Source organism: Fistularia commersonii, chromosome 5 (genome assembly GCF_037954325.1).
Source record: "Fistularia commersonii isolate RoL2024-O1a breed Wild chromosome 5, RoL_Fcom_v1.0, whole genome shotgun sequence".
NCBI classification, from domain to species: Eukaryota; Metazoa; Chordata; class Actinopteri; order Syngnathiformes; family Fistulariidae; genus Fistularia; species Fistularia commersonii.
In genome coordinates this window covers 11,373,067-11,393,874 of record NC_141288.1, presented here as the reverse complement: position 1 = coordinate 11,393,874, position 20,808 = coordinate 11,373,067, and the positions used below count along the sequence as shown (strand labels likewise).

The 20,808-nt window shown below is 41.5% G+C and overlaps 1 protein-coding gene across 4 annotated transcripts in view; it reads left to right on the top strand.

Annotated features, from left to right (window-relative positions):
* kcnc2 (potassium voltage-gated channel, Shaw-related subfamily, member 2) overlaps window positions 1–20,808 on the top strand; it is a 110,672-nt gene that overhangs the window by 1,390 nt on the left and 88,474 nt on the right. The gene's annotated exons all lie outside the window — the stretch shown is intronic.

Sequence of the window (20,808 nt, the reverse complement as noted above, 5' to 3'; positions counted from 1 at the left end):
TTTCATAGTTAAATTTGAAGTATTCCATAGTTTTGAACGCGTTGAAAATAACCTTTAAAAACGATACCCAGCAGGTGGATATTCATAGGTGTGTGTGGTGTGTGTGCCTGTGCCAACACACACACCAGAGCCCTACGTGTTGCTCTGTTGGTTTTTTTTTTTTTTTTTTTTTTTAAATCGCTCCCATCAACAGTACCTGTGCGCGCACATGCACTCGCACGCACGGTGATGGACCACGGTGTCACCGTTCAAGGTCATTTTGAGCGATGCACTACCGACCGTAGGATCCACCCCGTCTACCCTCTGTCCTTCTGTCGACCGTTTTGCGGTGCGTTAGTGATAAAAGAGATGTGAAGCCTTTTCAAAACAAAAGCCTGCGGCTTCCCGTGGGAGTGGACGAGACGTGAAAGTTCCCCGACCCTCTGAGGTGGTGAGATAGAAGACACGGGTCTTTATCATCTTCAATGAAGACTCACTGGAAAAAAAAAAAAAAAAAGTTTTATTTTTCTTCCTTTGTCTCCATGCTGCATCCGGCTCCCCATTCCCTTTCTAACTGTGCAAAACACTTTAATATTTTATTTTCCTTATTGAACATAAACTAAAGACGTGGATGTTGGCATCTAGAATAAGTGGTTTTCATTTTTTTTTTGTTAATTATCTGGGTCTGGGTTTTGAGTTATGTTATCCCATTCATCTCAAGACATTTGCTTTTATGTTTTTTTTTCACTTTCTGGTAATTCTTGTTCTCATTTTCACACAATTCCTTTTTGACTTTGTTTTATCAGTAAACTTTCAGGACAATCTGGAACAAATTTCATGTCTTTTTTTTTTGGGTCTAATTTTGGGCTTTTCCCTGTCTAAAATGCCCATTTGATTATTTCCCCCCCTTCTCTGTGTGATTTGATTGTGATACAGTTTCTGCTTTAAGATAGGGAATTTTTCCGATTTAGGTTTCAAGCTGCCGTGCAGCCTCGGTGTATTCTCACTTTCCCAATCAGAAGGTTTTTTTTTTTTATGATCTGGAGGTGTGGAAAATGAAATGATCTGGGTGCAGTTCACAGCACACCACACCAGACTGTTAATTCTGTTGCCTTTTTTCAAGTTGTTCATCTCAGGAGTTGCTGGAATCTAACAGCATAAACACGCTTCAGGTACTATGCAGATATACAGCTACTTTTTGGCTGCTGGTCAGGAGGCCTGTGGAAATCAGCAGGTCTGTTACCGTAGCCCACGTTGATCTCACCTAAAGGGCTGCAGGGTAACTGACAGCAAATCATTTCCGCGTTGGCAGGTGTTCCGGCGTGACCGACAGCAGGCTGTGATGTCACGGCGTTGGAAATGCAGATGAATATAAAACAGTGGCGGTGACATGGCGGCATTTTAAGCTCATGATAATTGCTTCTGTTGCCAAGATGTTAAGTTCTGTCCGCTGTAAATTCTTTCTAGGACAGATAGCTGCAGTTTGTCGTGAGGCTGACCGGCAGCAAAAGTGGCATTTGATTTCACCAAATGGGGTGTGGCTTCAAGTTGGCGCTTTTGCGGTTCGGTATGTGATTCACTTACCCAGGTCTTCTTCACTTGCAGTAACAGCGGGTTTTATGTGGACCTTTTTATCCACTCAGGTTGTTTTCAGGTCAGAGAACAGACAAATGTTTGCTGTGTAAGTCTGTGGCGTATGATTAAGATACGGTGTGGTTATAAAGAAAGCATTTAAAAAGCGCAGACATACAGTGGGGCAAAAAATATTTAGTCAGCCACCAATTGTGCAAATTCTCCCACTTAAAAAGATGACAGAGGCCTGTCATTTTTATCATAGGTATACTTCAAGTATGAGACAGAAAGAGAAAAAAAAATCCAGAAAATCACATTGTCTGATTTTTAAAGAATTTATTTTCAAATTATGGTTAGAAATAAGTATTTTCTCACCTACAAACAAGCAAGATTTCTAGCTTTCACACACCTCTAACTTCTCCTTTGTCCTCCACATGTAACGTTTATTAACGGCACCTGTTAGAACTGGTTATCAGTATAAAAGACACCTGTCCACAACCTCAAACCTCCAAACTCCACAATAGCCGAGACCAAAGAGCTGTCAAGGACATCAGAAAGGAAATTGTAGACCTGCACCAGGCTGGGAAGACTGACTCTCCTATAGGTAAGCGGCTTGGTGTGAAGAAATCAACTGTGGGAGCAATTATTAGAAAATGGAAGACATACATGACCACTAATGGTCTCCCTCCATATGGGGCTGATCTCGACCCATGGGGTCAAAATGATCACAAGAACGGAGAGTAAAAATCCCAGAACCATGCAGGAGAACTTAGTTAATGACCTGCCGAGAACTGGAACCAAAGTAACAAAGGCTACCATCACTAACACACTATTCCAACAGGGGCTCAAATCCCCATGTTTAAGCCAGTACATGTCCGGGCCAGTCTGAAGTTTGCTAGAGAGCATTTGGATGATACAGAAGAGGATAGGGAGAATGTCTTATGGGCAGATAAAACCAAAATGGAACTTTTTGGTACAAACTCAACTTGTCGTGTTTGGAGGAGAAAGAATGCTGAGTTGCATCCAAATAAGACCATACCTACTGTGAAGCATGGGGGTGGAAACATCATGCTTTGGGGCTGTTTACCAGGACGACTGATCTATGTAAAGGAAAGAATGAACAGGGCCATGTATCGTGAGATTTTGAATCAAAATGTCCTTCCATCAGCGAGGGCATTGAAAATGAAATGTGGCTGGGTCTTTCAGCATGGCGACGATCACACACACCACCCAGGCAACGAAGGAGTGGCTTCATAAGAAGCATTTCAAGGTCCTGGAGTGGCCTAGCCAGTCTCCAGATCTTAACCCCATAGAAGATCTTTGGAGGGAGCTGAGAGTCCGTGTTGCCCCAAAACATCATTGCTCTAGAGGAGATCTGCATGGAGAAATGGGCCAAAATACCAGCAGGAGTGTGTGAAGACTTACAGAAAAAAATTAACATCTGTCATTGCCAACAAAGGGTATAAAAGTATTGTGATGAACCTTTGCTCTTGACCAAATACTTATTTTCCACCATAATTTGCAAATAAATTCTTTAGAAATCAGACAATATGACTTTCTGGATTTTTTTTTTCTCATTCTGTCTCATAGTTGAACTGTACCTATGATGGAAATTACAAGCCTTTCATCTTTTTAAATGGGAGAACTTGCACAATTGGTGGCTGACTAAATTTTTTTATTTTCCCCACTGTAGTATGTGTGTGAATATGCATATGTGTTTGTGTGTGACCTAGCTCCATAGCAGATGTCCTCCTCTAAGAATTCCTTAGGTGACGTCTGGCAGAGTCAGCCTGTGTGAGCAGAGCAAGTGTGTTTCCACACACACACACACACACACACACGCACGCTAATAAGCCCATCATCGACAGACTTATGCAGGTGCCACATTATTCAAGTTTTCATGCAAAATGCTTGCTCCTTTATTGGACATGAAACATCATTATCCTTCTACATTGTGAGAGATCCAGTCTTATGCTGAATATTCTGTTTTAATGTATGACCATGTACAGCCAGTGTACATCCATGTATACGGTTATAGGGTTTACTTTAATTTATTTCAATTTCTCTGTTTTGCTACCAAACAGGAGCGGACATAGAACATTTAAAATATTTAATTATTAAAGTTAATGTAAATGATTAGGTCAGAGCTATGATGTGATAATTCTTGGCGTGCGTGCGTCTTCATCTGCTTATTCGGAGTCGGGTTGTGGGGCAGCAGCCGCAGCAGTGAGGCCCGGACCTCCCTTTCCCCTGCCTCATGGTCCAGCTCTTCTGGGGGGACCCCAAGGTGTTCCCAGGCCAGCCTGGAGACATAGTCACTCCAGCGTGTCCTGGGTCTTCCCCCAGGTGGACGTGCCTGGAATACGTCCCCTGGGAGGCATCTGGGAGACATCCTGACCAGATGCCCGAGCTACCTCCTATGCGGAGGAGCAGCAGCTCTACTCTGAGCTCCTCCCGGATGACCGAACTTCTCTCCCTATCTCTGAGGGAGAGTCTGGCCACCCTGCAGAGAAAACTCTTTTCTGCTGCTTGTATCCACTACCTTATTCTTTCAGTCACCACCCACAGCCCATGAACATAGGCTGGGTCGATCTGACTGTCAATCTCCCGCTTCATCCTTCCTTCACTTGGGGTAGGACCTCTTCACCGACTCGGAGTGGGCATTCCACCCATTTCCGGTTGAGCACCATAGTCTTGGATTTGGAGGTGCTGATCCTCATCCTGGCCCCTGACACTCGGCTGTGAACCATTCCAGTGAGAGCTGGAGTTCATGGCCTAATGATGCCAACACAACCACATCATCTGCAAAAAGGAGAGACTGGATCCTGTGGCCACCAAACCGGATCCCCCTGGCTTCACCTAGAAATACTGTCCATAAAAGTGATGAACAGAATTGGTGACAAAGGGCAGCTCTGGTGGAGTCTTACTCTCACCAGAAACGGGTCAGACTTACAACCAGCAATGTGACCAAGCTCTGACACCAATCATACAGGGACCGAACAGCCCATATGAGGGGGTACGGTACCCCATACTCCCCAGAGGATCGCCAGGATTGCCACCCCCCGCCACAGTCAAATGCCTTCTCCAGATCCACAAAACACATGTAGACTAGTGCAGCAAACTCCCATGCCCCCATGAGGACCCTGCCGAGGGTATAGAGCTGATCCACTGTTTGTCCAGGGCCAGGACAAAAATCACACTGCTCCTGGATCCGAGGTTCAACGAACCGGCAGACCCTCTTCTCCAGCAGCGCTGAATAGACCTTACCAGGGAAGCTGAGGAGCTTGAGCTTAAGCACACCCTCCGACCCCCCCTTTTTAAAAAGGGGGATCACCACCCTGGTCTGCCAGTCCAGCGGCACTGTCCCTGAAATCCATGCAATGCAGCAAAGGCGTGTCAGCTTGGACAGCCCTACAGCATCCACAGCCTTGAGCTTTTTGAATGCAACTTCAACCTCTGAAATAAGTGTGTCCGTTTCAGAGTCCTTGGAAGGTGTTTCAATTGGTTGAGGAGGTCTGGGAAGTATTTTTGCGACTGATCTTCAACATCTCAAGTTTAGATGGGCAGTGCCCAGCTCCCACTGTACGCAGTATTGACGGAGCACTGCTTCCTCGCTGGATGGTGTACCAGAGTCTCCTGGATGGCCACCGTAAGCTGTTGTCCATGGTCTCCACCGAGGTCCCCCTACACCTGAGTTTTTGCCTCGGCATCTACCGAAACCGCATCCTGCTTGGCCTGCCTGTCAGCATCGCCATAAACACCTGTCAGAATCCGTCCCCCAAAGTGAAGGCGGAGGGAGGGTACCCTCTTGTCCACCAGGTTGAATCCCCAACGTGCAGGCGCCAAGACGGGGGGCAATCAAAATGGTCACACCTGCCCAGCGCCTCACCAGGGGCAACTCCAGAATAAAAAAAAGAGTCCAGCCCCTCTCGACAGGCCTGGTTCCAGACCCCACGCTGTGTGTGGAGGTGAGTCCGACTACATTTAGCCGGAATCTCTTCGCCTCGCGCACCAGCTCGGGCTCCATCCCCGTCCAGGTGACATTCCATGTTCCAAGAGCCAGCTTCTGCAGCCGAGGATTGGACTGCCAAGGTCCCCCACTCCGCTTACCACCTAGCTCACATTGTACCCAACCCCCTGAGCCACACTTTGTCTGGTCCCTCATCTGGGACCTGTTTGCCTTGTGTGACCCTTCCAGGGGCACAAAGCCCCTGACAACAACCACACACACACATATATATATATATATATATATATATATATATATATATATATATATATATATATATATATGTATGTATGTGTGGTTAAAGATTCTTGTATCAGAGGATGCTGGATAATTCCTTTGTTTGATCTTTATTGTGTTCTGCCCATAAGAGTTCGCATTTTAGTTTTTATACATATATACAGTAGAACCTTTTCTTATTAATCCAATTTGTTCTTTGACTGTTCGCAAATCAAAATATTCGCTAGCTAGATCAATTTGAAATCCCAGTGTAAAGCCCATTGATCCCCTAACATCTGCAGCCCCAAAAACATACTTTACTCTTTTCAGAGTTTTTTATAGGTTTATTTGTGGCAAAAAATACAGAAGGGAATTAAAGATAACTGCAATTATCGCAGTGTTTCTGGTGTTCCTTCTTTTCTTTGTGCCATTTGAAGTAGTTCGTCGGCTCATCGAGCAAGAACATTTTTCTGAAAATGGGACGTCACATTGCCATTTAAAGTGGTTGACTTAGCAACGTTGTAGTGCTTGGCGAGATCTCTAACATAAACACCACTCTCATTTTTAGATAAAATTTCCTTCTTTAGATTGACTGTAATACTTCTACTTCTTCACTAGCTCTTTTAAGATTTTGGAGAGCCATAATGAGGGAATGCTGAAAAAAAGCACCCAAAAATGATGTGAGTCGAACACAAGAATAATCAATGCAAATAACATGGAGTCCCAGGCACAATCTCCACTGCATTACAACGCCACAATGTGGAAAGCCTATGAGTTTGTTTGTTTGTGTTTGTTCGGTAGGCTTTTTTTCATGATTAGAGGCGTTCGTAAGCCGAGGTTCTACTGTGCGTAGTGTGTGTGTGTGCATGTAATCGGTACACTGGGGGCACAAATAAAGTCCAAATAAAGTTATTGAAGAGAGTAACATGGAATTATCCCTCTTGGAAACACAAGGTGTGATGTTTCTGGCTGAATGGTTCGAGCTGCTGATTTACCCTTTGACCCCATCAGGTGGAGGTGTTTCCTGCAAAAGCTCTCTTTAACTGCTGATGCTGGTTGAGGGAAAATCTTAGAGACAGTTCATTTTATTAACATGCATTTATCAACAGATTTCTTGGGTTTGCTTTTATTGTTTGGATAAAGTCTACTCTGCCATTTCAATATTTAAGTCGTTTTCCCCCTTTTTAAAATGCTCCAATATTAATAGCCTTAGAATTATGGAGGTTACTGTTGAAAAGACTAAATGCTTTTTTAGACACACCCTAGTTTATATTGGTTCACTGCAAAAAAAAAAAAAAAAAGGCAGAAATGTTTTTAAGTTTTTAAGATTTCTGTTTTCGTATTGGAATGCTGGTCCAAGTACGGCTGCTGCTCATTTGGTACAGATTCAGCAGAATCTTTTCAGCTTGGTAATTTCCTAGCTCAGCATCATTTCATCTCAACTAGCTTGAGTGTTTGGCTGGAGCTGAGTGTGCAACCACTGTGTCTGGGTGCCTGGAGCCACTCTTTCTACCATTGTTGATAGACTGATAGATTGACACTATAACTATTACGCTGCTGTGGCAAAAGAATTTCCCCTATGGGGATCAATAAAGTTTATCTTATCAAATGAATGAAGGATGGATGGATGAACAGATGGAAGCCTATTTCTTCCCACTTATATGAATAATTAACAGAGTTAATGGAAGCAATCTTCTGGATTAGTTATTATCTACAAATACAATCATAATTCATTACTGTCATTTTTTTCTATCATACTATAATTTTTGAGGTAGGATATTCAATTTTTTTTCAGGATATAGAACGTTATATCTTGTCTTTTACCAACTTATGAGATCGTGGTGTTGTGTGTTTGATAACTGATTGTCTTATGGTAAATATGATGAATTACTGAACGGAAATGACCATTTTCACCAGGATGTGGAACAGCAGTTGATAATCTGTTCCTCCAACCTGGACTCTGCATCGCACCGCTGATGTACCCCTTCACAAAGAACCTAGTCCCCACACTTGCTTTTGCACCAAAATTAATGAAAAGAGGGGCTCAGTGTTTGTATATGACGGCTAGTCCCTACTCCGCTTCTTTTTTCCCTACTCGAGGGGAAATTGTCAGCTGATTATTCATGTTTACACACAAATAAAGGCAAATATTTGACTTTGCATTTGACTTTACCACACTGTTAGGCTGACTGAATAGTACATAATAGTACACAATTATCATTATCTGTTTACTGTAAATAAATGCTGGACAGTGACACTTGTCTTACCTGCCAGATGTCAGTTTCTTTCTTCAGGTAAACTGTCTCTTTAATGAACTTGCTCAGTGTTGATGCCAACAGTTGGCGGTAGCAGGCATGTATCTCCCCACGCTCATTCTATTGTTGAAGCATCTCACTTGCTATACAGCCTATTTAATCTGCTTGCAGGGTTTATTTAAACCACAGGGCTGTGTCTGTGTTGGCAACACCGACAATTTCTGTTCATCTCTCCTGTTAATATTTGTTTTTGAAAAGTAAAAAAAGTGAGAATATCTGTGTGCTTTGTATATACTGTATGTGTGAGTGTCTGTGTGTTAATCTGTTTGTCCCTCTCATGTCTCTGTAGTTGGCCGTTGCTGGATTCGAATGGTAACAAGAAAAAAAAAAAAAAAAGAAAACAAAGAAAAGACATAACACCCACCACCGTTTTCATTTCCCATGTCTGCGCTGTGAGGCAGAGGTTTAACTGCCTGTATCCCCCCAACACACCTCACCCCCACCCACCCACGCTCCCCACCCCACTCCCCTCCCCTTGCCTCCCACCCTCCCATGATCCCATCTGAGACTGCAGCTTGCTTTCTGCCACTTAAGAGGTTAAAAACCCAGCCCGTCTGGGTGCCGCCTGCTGCACGCCTGAAGACACCGAAGCCAGGCTGCACGCTCAGCCTCCCTGTTGTCATGGCAACATCATTGCTCATCACCATGGCCTGTTTTCATTGAGATCCGTCCGGTCTGTGAAACTGATTGATTTCAGGAACTTGCTCGACCATGAACCCTTGTTGCTCAGTAAACCCTTCCGTGCTGGCTTGTTAGTATAGATACCCAAAAAAAAGGGGGGGTGGAGGGGGCCGTTGCGGGGTGATCACCGACACGAACGTGTGCATGTCCACTGCTTTCCGACAGCCATCAGATGTGATGTGCATTAGCATCTTTGCATTTTGTCCGGGCAGAGCCACAGGTGTATGAGGGCCTGCCTCCCTCGCCGGAAACCTCTTTGAATCATATTGCACAGTGTCTGAGGAGACGATCCACTGGAAACAGACGTCTGGGCCTCGCTGAGTAAATACAGTCCGACGTGTAAACAGCAGTGGACTCGACAGTGGGCAGGAGAGCGGGGCAAATGGCTGTCCAAGCGTGGGCAGTGACGGCACGCTGCTGGGCCTGTTTGTAGCTGCTGCCAGTCACGTTAATCTCCCCTGCCAATCATCATCCTGTGCTACCCGGTTGACTGTAACAACTGTGTATAAAGGAGTAGGGCTAGTAATTAAGAGAGGTTATCACAGGAGAGGCTTTCACAGCCAACCTGTTGTCGCAAAGCTCAAACTGCTAACGTAACTTGTTACTGTATTTGCTTATGATTGTGATCTAAAGATGCTGGTGGGTCTGCAGTATGTTTTTTTTTTCCCTCCGCAGTGGTGTCCCTGATTTAAGGAGTTGATGCTAGTGAAAACATAGATGCTATGAAGCTACCATATCTAATTTTGATGAAAGTATCAGCAAGGAACAAGAGAGAAAATGAACCAGAACTAAATATATGACATGAAGGAGTCCATCAGAACTCATCTAAAGTTGAATAAATGAAGGTCGGGAAGGTATCTGCTGTGTTTTTGGGAATGATACCAGTATCTACATTTAGAAATAAATAAGTAAACATTTGGAAAACTTCTCACAGGCATGAAAACAAATAAATAAAAAAATACCTCATCAGTATGTCAATGGATGTGAGTTGTAATAGATTTATTGGACAGTATATTTGTGACTGTTTTGAAGCAGATTTGAGCTTAAGTAGTTTTGTGAACAGTCTTATTTGGAAAGATGTGTTGGATTTGTAGCCCGAGGTCACATTTGTATGGGCAGTGCAGCCTCAGGGGGCACAGGACAGTGTCTCCCTGAGCCGGTCCCAAGCCCGGATAAATGCAGAGGGTTGCGTCAGGAAGGGCACCCGCCGTAAAACTTTTTCCAAAACCAAACATGTGAATCAAACATAATAACCAGATCATACCGGATCGGTCGAGGCCCGGGTTGACAATGACCGCCATTGGTACCGATGACCTACAGGGAATCAATGGAGACTGGGCTATTGTAGGTCAAAGAAGGAAGGCGTGTTCAGAAGCAGAGAGAGAAGGGGAAAGGCATGAGTCTGGGACCGAAAGTAGGGACTTTGAATATCGGGACTATGACAGGAAAAGGTAGAGTTGGCTGACATGATGCAGAGAAGGAAGGTGGATAAACTGTGTGTCCAGGAGACCAGATTCAAAGGTAGTAAGGCTAGAAGCTTAGGAGCAGGCTTTAAGTTGCACTATTGTGGTACTGACAGGGAGAAAAGGACTATGAGTTATCTTATAGGAGGAGTTTGTTAGGAATGTTCTGGAGGTGAAAAGAATGTCAGATAGACTTATGAGTCTGAAACTGGAAATTGAAGGTGTGATGCTCAATGTTGTTAGCGGCTATGTTCCGCAGGTGGGATGTGAGTTTGAGGGGAAGGGGAAGTTCTGGAATGAGCTAGATGAAGTGATGCAGAATATCTCCAGAGATGAGAGAGTGGTAATTAGTGCAGACTTCAATGGACATGTTGGTGAAGGCAATAGAGGGGATGAAGAAGTGATGGGCTGATTTGGTGTATAGGATAGAAACGCAGAGAGACAGATGGTGGTAGATTTTGCAAAAAGGATGGAAATGGCTATTGTGAACTCTACAAAGAGTAGTGGAAACTAGACTGAGAGCAGAAGTCAGCATTTGCGAACAGCAGTATGGCCTCATGCCCAGAAAGAGTACTCCAGTTGCTTTGAGAATGCTTATAGAGAAGGCCAGAGGGAGCTGCATTGTGTTTTTGTAGTCCTAGAAAAAGCATATGCCAGGGTGCCAACAGAGGAACTCTGGTATTGTACGAGGAAATCTGGAGTGGCAGAGAAGTATGTCAGACTAGTGCAGGACATGTATGCTACCTGTGAGACCGTGGTTAGGTGTGCTGTAGGGGTAACAGAGAAGTTCAAGGTGGAGGTGGGACGCCATCAGGGATCAGCTCTGAGCCCATTCTTGATTGCAGTGGTGATGGACAGGCTGACAGATGAGGTTAGACAGGAATCTCCATGGACCTTGATGTTTGCAGATGACCTTGTGATCTGTCGTGAAAGCAGAGAACAGAATGAGGAAAATCTAGAGAGGTGGAGGTATGCGCTGGAAAGGAGAGGAATGAAAGTTAGTCACAGCAAGACAGAGTACAGAGTGTGTGTGAATGAGAGGAACTGAGGTGGAATGGTGAGGCTACAGGGAGTGGAGATCAAGAAGTTGGAGGATTTCAGGTACTTGGGGTCAACAGTCCAGAGCAAGGGAGAGTGTGGAAAAGAGGTGAAGAGATGGGTTCAAGCAGGTTGGAATGGGTGGAGAAAAGTGCCAGGGTGCTATGAGATCAGCCAGAATGAAAGGAAAAGTGTACAAGACAGTACTGATACCAGTGATGCTGTATGGCCTAGAAACAGTTACAATGATGAAAAGACAGGAGGCAGAGCTAGAGGTCGCAGAGATGAAGATGCAATGGTTCTCTTTGGGAGTGAGCAGGACAGATAGGATCAAGAATGAGTCTGTCAGAGGAACAGCACATGTTAGACGTTTTGGAAAGAAGGTCAGAGAAGCCAGACCAAGATGATTCCGTCATGCACAAAGGAGGGATAGTGAATATATTAGTAGACGGATGCTGGAATTGGAGCTGCCAGGCAGGAGGTCCCGAGGAAGACCAAAGAGAAGATTTATGGATCTTGTCAGAAAGGATATGAAGGTAGTTGGTGTGAGAGAGGAAGATACATAGGATAAGGTTAGATGGAGAAGGTTGATTTGTTGTGGCCACCCCTGAAGGTAAAAGCTGAAAGGAGAGGAAGACGGTCACATTTGTGTGGGTAAATGGAAATGGGCCCAGAAGTGACCCTTGTGGAGCACCTCAATAGGGAGTGCATGACTAGAAAACATTTTTGCCAGCAGTTCAAGGAATTTCTTTCAATTCAGGCCGGATTCCACCAGTCAAATCAATGACATTGACACTATCCCACTTCTGTGATTGACAGTGTCAATCAATTAATTTAATCTAGAGGAGTAAAATTATGCTTATTAATCAGATGTGTCCAAAATGGACTCCTGATAATCTGAACAATCACTGATGCTAAGACACAAACCACGTAGCTGTTTATGATGTATGACTGCTTTAAGAATTTTGCACCTGGGATATTTTCCAAAATATTTTACGTGGTCTTGACTAATGAACACTATTAGCTACGGCATGTGGTAATAGGCTGGATAGAAAACACATCATTGAACCTACCATACTCTTTCTTAGATAAATCCCAATTTAAAAATCCAAACAAACTTTACAATCTTCCTTCACTAACAGGGTTCATTTAAGATTTTTAAGTACTTTTATGTGATAACTGAAACGGTAGACTGTATGAAAATGTGCAAGTATTGTGTACCTACCTCCAACTGAATGTCTATGAGTATTAAAAAAAATAACTACCGTAAACATTATCTTCAAGATTTTATTTGTAATCTAAAGAAAACAGTTGCTTAGTGGAAGTTGACAGTTTTCAAATGAAAGGTTAATAATGTAGATTTGTGAGATATTGAATACAAAAAAACCCAAACCCAATATAAAACAACAGCAAGCAAACAAACAAACAAACGGAAAACGCTTTTAAATATACATAACCGTCAAGGGAAAGTAGTAAAAAGGTATCTGAGATAGAAAGACTTGTCTTTGAATAACATTCATAGATTTGTGCTAATCATTGATGTTATTTCATCCAGTTTAAGGTCATTTTATGTTTTGAATTTTACCTTCTGACAGTAATTTATCAGAAAGAGATTTAACCTGGGAACAGTTTCTTCCAAAAGGTTGTTTTGCAAATGTTACTCAAGGCATCTTAAATTGATCCGAACTGCAGAGCCTCCCAAAAACCCTTTTCGATAATGCAGTTTTAACAGTCTCAAAACCAGAAAGTCAAGCAGGCACTTGCAAAGGCGATGAAACTACAATTTCAGATCCATTGCTCTTCGTCAGATCACAAAAACAGATATTCCTATGCTGATGTAGCAAGAACCCCCTCCACCAATAACCACTTTGACAAACTGCAGAAGTATGCCTTTGTGAGTTGACAAAGACAAACATGGAGGCATGCCTGATAGCAGGCGATAAGACTCTCGGTATGCACGACTGGATCATTTTCACACACACAATGAAGATGCTCTCCTAGAAGCAGATTTCTAGAGGCCATGCAGTGGACTGTAGGCCAAGCCCTTGGGTGACTCTGGGACCTGACACTGGTTCGTATAGCATTTTTAGTTTTCCTAATTTGGGGGATTTTTTTTCTGTTTTCAGATGGACACGATAAATGTCTTTTAAAGTCTGGCCTTCATCTTCAATATAAATAAATGGTCATTATTGTTCTTAGTTGAATGTTAGAAAAAGGAGTGATGCACTGACAGCATGAAGGATGAGAAAGCGGTGGATTGGGAGCTCATTGCCATGGAGACGTCTTCGTCCTTGAGGAAGTTGCTGGCTTGCGCGATTGCCTCCATTCAGAAAGCTGCATTGTTCAGAGTCCTTTACCAGAGGTCGGCATGATATTTGGTTATGAATGAAGCATTTTGGAGCATGAAGCAGCCCGTGCATGTTGAAGCCTCTGTGACAGCGGCTCTCGTCTCCGTCCGGTTAGAAAGGTTCCACAGGTGTCCATTCAACGCAACGTCCGACGTGAGTGGCTCATTTCCGTGCTCGCTCCCGCCCTTCAGTTCCCACCAACAATTGTCACTATCTGTACAGCTGCATCCATATAAAACCACCACAAGTGTCTGTCATGAGACTGCATTGAATTGTGGATTGTGCATTACAGAATTGCGGAAATAGCGGCCGGAAAATAATACAGACATACTCAGGATCTGTTCCCCCAATACAGAATCCGCTTAAGTTCATTACATTACATGCAACATAAAAAGCATAGCTGCATAATTTGTTGAATTTCAATGATTTCCAAACCATTTTTTAACTGACTTCTTACAAGTTTCTTACAATATTTTAGTCATTCTTCCCGATTAATATTTTTTAAAAATGGAATTTCTCACGTTTTACGGATTTTTTTCTCAAGTTATGTGCAATTTATTGTCAGGCAATTTCTGACCGATGTTTTGGTGGCTTCTTGTAGCTTTTCTGACAATTATTTTTCTTTTTATTCATCATTCTTACCCTATTTCTTCTGGATTTCTTCTTAAAATGTGAATAATTTTCATGCTATTTCTTGTGGATGCTTAAGTCATGTAATCATGTTTTTTTTTTTTTTAATTCAATTTTTATATAGTTTTTCCTCAACATCAACATGACAAGTGACAGGTAACATGTACATTTCCCCTTTTTTCAGCTGTACATATTCTTTACATGTGTGCAAGATAACTGCAAGTGTATCAATTCTGATTAAAGCAAGATCAAAAAAATGTATAATGAGATGACATGGTAATAGATAAGAAGGAAATAGTAACAAAAATATCAAAGGAAAAAAAAGGGTGGATGAAAAATTCTAAAAATCCACTCCGCATGGGTACTCAATAAAAGATATGATGCATATGTCCAAAACTCCTTGGCTGCATCCTCATTGTACTAGCAAAGACATGACAGGTGCCCATAGTTTAGTAAAAATAAGCTTTTGAAGTCTTAATAGATATGTAATTCGCTCCATCTGGTATACAGGTATGTCTCATACTTTTTGTGTACATATATTTTATGCAGGGGGCCCAGTTTTAACTACCTGATAGTTACGGCTTTTAATGCTGCTGCAAGCGATATGTTTAGGAGATATTTTTCATCCTTTCTGTCTATACCCATAGGAGTTGCTCCTAATAATGCCGTTGTAGGGTTTTTTTTTTCGAATATCCCATTTGAAAACTACTTTGAGGGCGTCAAAAACCTCCTGATTGGCAGTATCTTTACCACAATTCCTCCAGCAAGAATCACATGTTGGCCCCATCTTAGCTGTTATTTCTGGTGTTCTGAAAAACCTGGTAATTACTTTCCACTTGAATTCCCTCCAGGAGTTAGAATTTGTGATCCGGTGTGCCTCAATGCACATTTTCTCCCAGATGTCCATTGATATGTCATTGTTCATTTCTGCCTCCTATCTCTGTCTTATCTGTTGGGAGTTATGTATATTCGTATATAAAAATACAGTGGGGAGAATAAGTATTTGATACACTGCTGATTTTTCAGCTCTACCCACTTGGAAAGCATGTTGAGGTCTGTAATTTTTATCATCAGTACTCTTCAAATGTGAGTGACAGAATCTAAAACAAAAATCCAGAAAAAACATATTTTTAAGTAATTAATTTGCATTTTATTGCATTACATAGGTATTTGATAGATCAGAAAAACAGAACTTAATATTTGGTACAGAAACCTTTTTTGGCAATTACAGACATCAGACATTTCTTGTAGTTCTTAACCAGGTTTACAGACACACTGCAGCAGGGATTTTGGCCCGCTTCTCCATACAGATCTTCTCCAGATCCTTCAGATTTCGTGGCAGTCGCTGGGCAATATGGACTTTCAGCTCCCTCCAAAGATTTTCTATTGGGTTCAGATTTGGAGAGTGGCTCGGCCACTCCAGGACCTTGAGATGCCTCTTACGGAGCTACTCCTTAGTTACCCTGGGTGTGTGTTTTGGATCGTTGGAACACCCAGCCACGACCCATTGTCAAGGCTCTTACCGAGGGAAGGAGGTTGTTTGCAAAGATCTTGCGATACACAGCCCCGTCCATCCTCCCCTCAATACGATGCAGTCATACTGTCCCCTTTGCAGAAAAGGGTCCCGAGAGAATTATGTTTTTACCTCCATGCTTCACGGTTGGGATGGTATTCTTGGGTTTGTACTTCTCATTCTTCTTCCTCCAGCTCTCTGGTCTTGGCCAATGTGGAGAGGTTGGAGTTTGTTTGATTGAGTGTGTGCACAAGTGTCATACACAGGTACGGAGTTCACACTGGTGCAGTTAATACAGGTAATGAGTGGAAAATAAGAGGGCTTCTTAAAGAAGAACTAATAGGTCTGTGAAAGCCACACTTCTTACTGGTTTGGTAGGTGATCAAATATTTTTATTTTAGATTCTGACACTCATACTTTAAGAGTACCTATGATAAAAATTACAGACCTCTACATGCTTTGCAAGTGGGAAAAGCTGAAAAATCAGCAGTGTATCAAATACTTGTTCTCCCCACTGTATATTATACAGCTTACTGATTATTTTATTTTCCCTATTATTTATTCGTGCTCTTGAAACCCTTTCTATGGGGGTAGATCTTTCAAGTTTTTCCTACTGCTTGTGCGTTGTGAGGAAAGATCTTAACTATACGTATCTAAAAAAGTCTATCTTTGGAAGATCAAATGTATTGAAGTTTAAGACCGCTATCTGACATGAGTGCTTGTAAAGTTTCAAGTCTAATTCTAGGGTACTTATTTTGCCAGATACATTTTTATTATAATTTATTGGTGATCCAAGGTTGATTTAGGAATTTCCACTGGTAACATCTGGAATGAATAAGGCAATCTGGCCAGGACATTCATGCAGATACTTTCTACTCGATCTAGTAGGGAGAGTAGGAGCGAGGACCATCTTTCCAGGTCACTTTTAATATGCTTAAATATTTTATTGTATTTAACATTATAGAGGTTATCTAGAGATGGGGGAATGTAAATGCCAAGATTTTCGATGCCTTCTTTAGACCATCTGAATCGACTCTGTAGAATAATACCCATAACTGGATATGAGCTCCTTTAGATATGGCATTTTTGAGCTGGGTTTTGTTAAATATAATAAAACGTCATATGCATACAACAAAATTTTGTGTTCTTCTTTATTTATGATAATTCCTTTTATGTTACTGTCGTCTGATGAGCTGGGCCAGCGGTCCAATGCTAATACCAAACAGCAGGGGTGATAAAGAGCAACCTTGTCTGCATCCTCATTCTAGTGTAAATCTCTCTGATCTGAAGAGCTGCTTGTAGGGATGAATAAAGTGTTTGGATCCAATTTATGAAATTAGGACCAAATCTTAATTGTTTTAATGTTTGAAGCAGATTTTGCCATAATACCCAATGCTTTTTGTGCATCTATAAGTACGATTACAGACTGTAATTTCATATATTTTTGACGAGATATTACATTTAATTGGCATCGTACATTATCTCCATAAAACCGTCCAGTGATAAAGCCTGTTTGGTCAGGGTGTATAATTTGGCTAATTATCTTATTTGCCCTTCTCGCTAGAATTGCAGTTAGTATACTCAAGTCACTGTTTAGTAATGATTTTGGCCTATAAGACTGGCATTCAGTAGGGCCTTTAACCTGTTTATGAATTACAACTATCGTTGCCTCAGTCCATGATGGTGCCATAGTTTTAGAATCCAGGGCCTATCTGTATGCATTTAGTAACAGTAGGTCTTTAAAGGTTTTATAAAATTCATTAATATATCCATCTGCACCTGGACTTCTGTTATTCTTAAGTTACATTACATTGCATTTGGCAGACGCTTTTATCCAAAGCGACTTATAATAGAGGACATAGGGACTGCAAATACACTTGCAAATACATGATGCTTACAGAGCAGTAAGCTTGGGTTAGTGAGTTTTTTTTTTGTTTTTTTTTTGACAAAGACATACACACACACACACACACTGCATAGCCTAACTTGCTGCCTAACCTGATCTGGGGCATCAGTGCAGTAAAAAGTCCTGAAAGAGAAAAGTTTTTACCTGTTTCTTGAGTGATGAAATAACTTGCTTAAATTCCAGTTCCCCAATCTGCTTAACTAACTCCTTAGCTTTCTGTCAGGTCAGTTAGTTTTATGCTTTTTAAGTACTCTTCGAGTTCCGTATCAACATGTGTGTGCATTCTTGTACAATGATTTGTAAAACCCTGCAAACACCTCTGCTATTTTGTTTGATTTTGTTGCAATATCGGGATTTTATTTTCTTTATTATCTTGAAGGAATGTTGCTTTCTCAACCTGAATGCAAAGTTTGCTTGCCCTATTGCCATATTCATAATATTTTTAGTTAGTAAATCTTAAACTTTCCTCAATCTTATCTGATAAAAGCTGTTTAGTTTTTGTACAAGTTGTATTTAAAAAAATTCTGACCTTAATTGTTGCAGATTGTTTATGTTCTAACTCTTATATCATCTTCCAATTCTTGCTGTGTGGCCTCCCTCTCTCTTTACTCTCAGTATCAGGGGATTCATTTGCGTTGAGGTATTGGTGTCTAAATACTTTTGATTCTTCTGTGATTAAGGACATAAATTCTTTATCATTAAGAAGAGACGCATTAAGCCTCCATTGTTTAGTTTTGGGCTTTGTCCTATATCCCATTTCAATAATACAGGTGCATGATCAGAAATAGCGATAGGCAGTATCTCAGCGTCTGTTATCCTATATACAGGACTATCTCAGAAAATAAGAACATTCTGATAAAGTTCTTTATCTTCTGTAATGCAATTAAAAAAACAAAAATTACTTTTCATGATATTTGAATATTTTGAGATAGGATTGTTGAGTTTTCTTAAGATGTAAGCCATAATCAGCAATATTAAAATAATATAAGGCTTGCAATATTTCAGTTGATTTGTAATGAATCCAGAAATTATGACATCTTTTTTTTTGTAAATGCATTACAGAGGATAAAGAACTTTATCACAATATTCTAATTTTCTGAGACAGTCCTGTAAATCTACCATTGGAATCAAGAAATAATCTATCCTAGAATAGGGTGCATGCCTGCTTTTATAAAATTTAAAATCCCTTTCTCTTGGAAATGTACTTCTCCACATGTCCACTATGCCTGCTTCTGTAGTTTGGTATCTGATCATTTTACTAATTTTAGGTAGAAGGGCGTTAGAGGGCGGCTGTCTATCATTTGCTTGGACATTATATAGTTAAAATCTTCCCCCATCAGCAGTAAGCCAGTTCTTTACTTCAGTACTAGGTTGAACAGTGTCTTAATAAATCCGGGCTCATCTTCATTGGGCGCATACACATTTATTATAGACTCCTTTATCCCATCAGTTAATCCATTAACTAAGATATGTCCCCCTTCTGCGTCTCTGGGTTTTAAAATAATTTGCTGGTGGCTTTTGTGTTCTTTTGGAAACTCGTCGGCTGACGAAATGATTAAAACGTGAAATAACTGGTTTCCTAAACTAAACATTTCCTAAATCAACACCGAATTATCAAAGATGATATTTTACACCAGACAAAGATCCAAGTCTAGTTCAAGAAGTTTTGTATCATAATTTTCACCAAAACTGAATAAATAGATCAGTAAAATCCCCAATCTCATTAGACACTAGGGATAATATTTAATACATATTGATATCCTGCCCAGCTCTATGTGTCAATCACCATCAGATCCATACAGGATGACTGAGGACAAACTGGACAAGTTTGGTTCAGTTTGCAAAGAATATGGTTGAAAATGGATAGGGGAAGGGTGTCATATTTTTCTTTTTTTTTTCTATATCTGTCTATGTGAAGCCCCCCCCCCCAGGAGGTTGCTGGATTATACAGCAGAGACACACTTTGGAGTCTGAAGTGCACTTAGAGACGGCTGGAGTTAAGAATTCCGTCATGCATTTATGGATGTGAAGACATGCATTCTAAAGGTGTGCGTCTCCTAACCCTTTTGACTGCCAGGGGGGGCATTGTGACCCCCCCCTTCCCTGCCAAAATCTGCGAGCTATAACAAACACGCCGTGTGTTTGGGCTTAACGCTAAATAATTAATGCAGATCTGCTCACTCTTAAAGATGGAGCACTTCTCAAGGACAATGGATTTACTGAATGTTCTTCTTTTCCCCGACACCGTTTGCTCAGACACCGGGGCTTGCGCATTGGAAATGTGATTAATAAATCAGATTTCAGGGCTCATATGTGTTTTATGGAGATTTTGTTTCAGTTGGATGAGTCTCGGTATGTTATAGACGAGGGAGGTCTATTTGAAATTGACGGACGGTCGAGATCTGAAAAGACTTGAACTGGTGTTGAACTCCATTCTTTCAGTCACACACACAAAATTCAAATGTTAAGACTGAGAGGTGGGGGGTATGACCTTAAAGTGGGGAATAGGAAAATTAAACCTGTGAGATGAAAATATCAGCAAATGTGGTCTGTGGCACATTGTGACCATAGTGCAAGACTGTCAGTCCACGTGTATAGAGATAGGGTTGTGTGTGTATATGTGACTACTCCTGTCTTGATGCCCCAGTCAATCACCGATAAAGCCGTAGTTTGACAAATCATACACACAGTCAAACACGCTGACACATGTGAAGGCCCATCACTGTCCTCTCCAGCCAGTTTGGAGTGATCTCGAGACCACCACTTGAATAAATCAGCAATTTTTATCTGCTTTCATTCCGGGCCTTCAAAGATGGCTGCCTTCACAGCATGAACCAGCATGCAGAGCCAAATAATCGAGTATTGCAGTTTTACCTGCCATGTCAGTGATCCTGGCTATTTAGTGTGGAGGTTAAATCTGTACTTTTTTCACTTTGTGGCCTCAAGACTGAAGCTGGTATGCTGTTTTTCTCCTGCGTCGCCAGAACTTTCTAGCTATTATTTTTGTTTTGAACCGCAAAATAAACTGGACAGAGAGAATGGGCTCCCTGTGAAAACACATACTAACCTAAAATTATAACCTAAAATTAATGTGTGATCCGATTTTATTGCCAAATGTAAACACGATCCATAAACCCT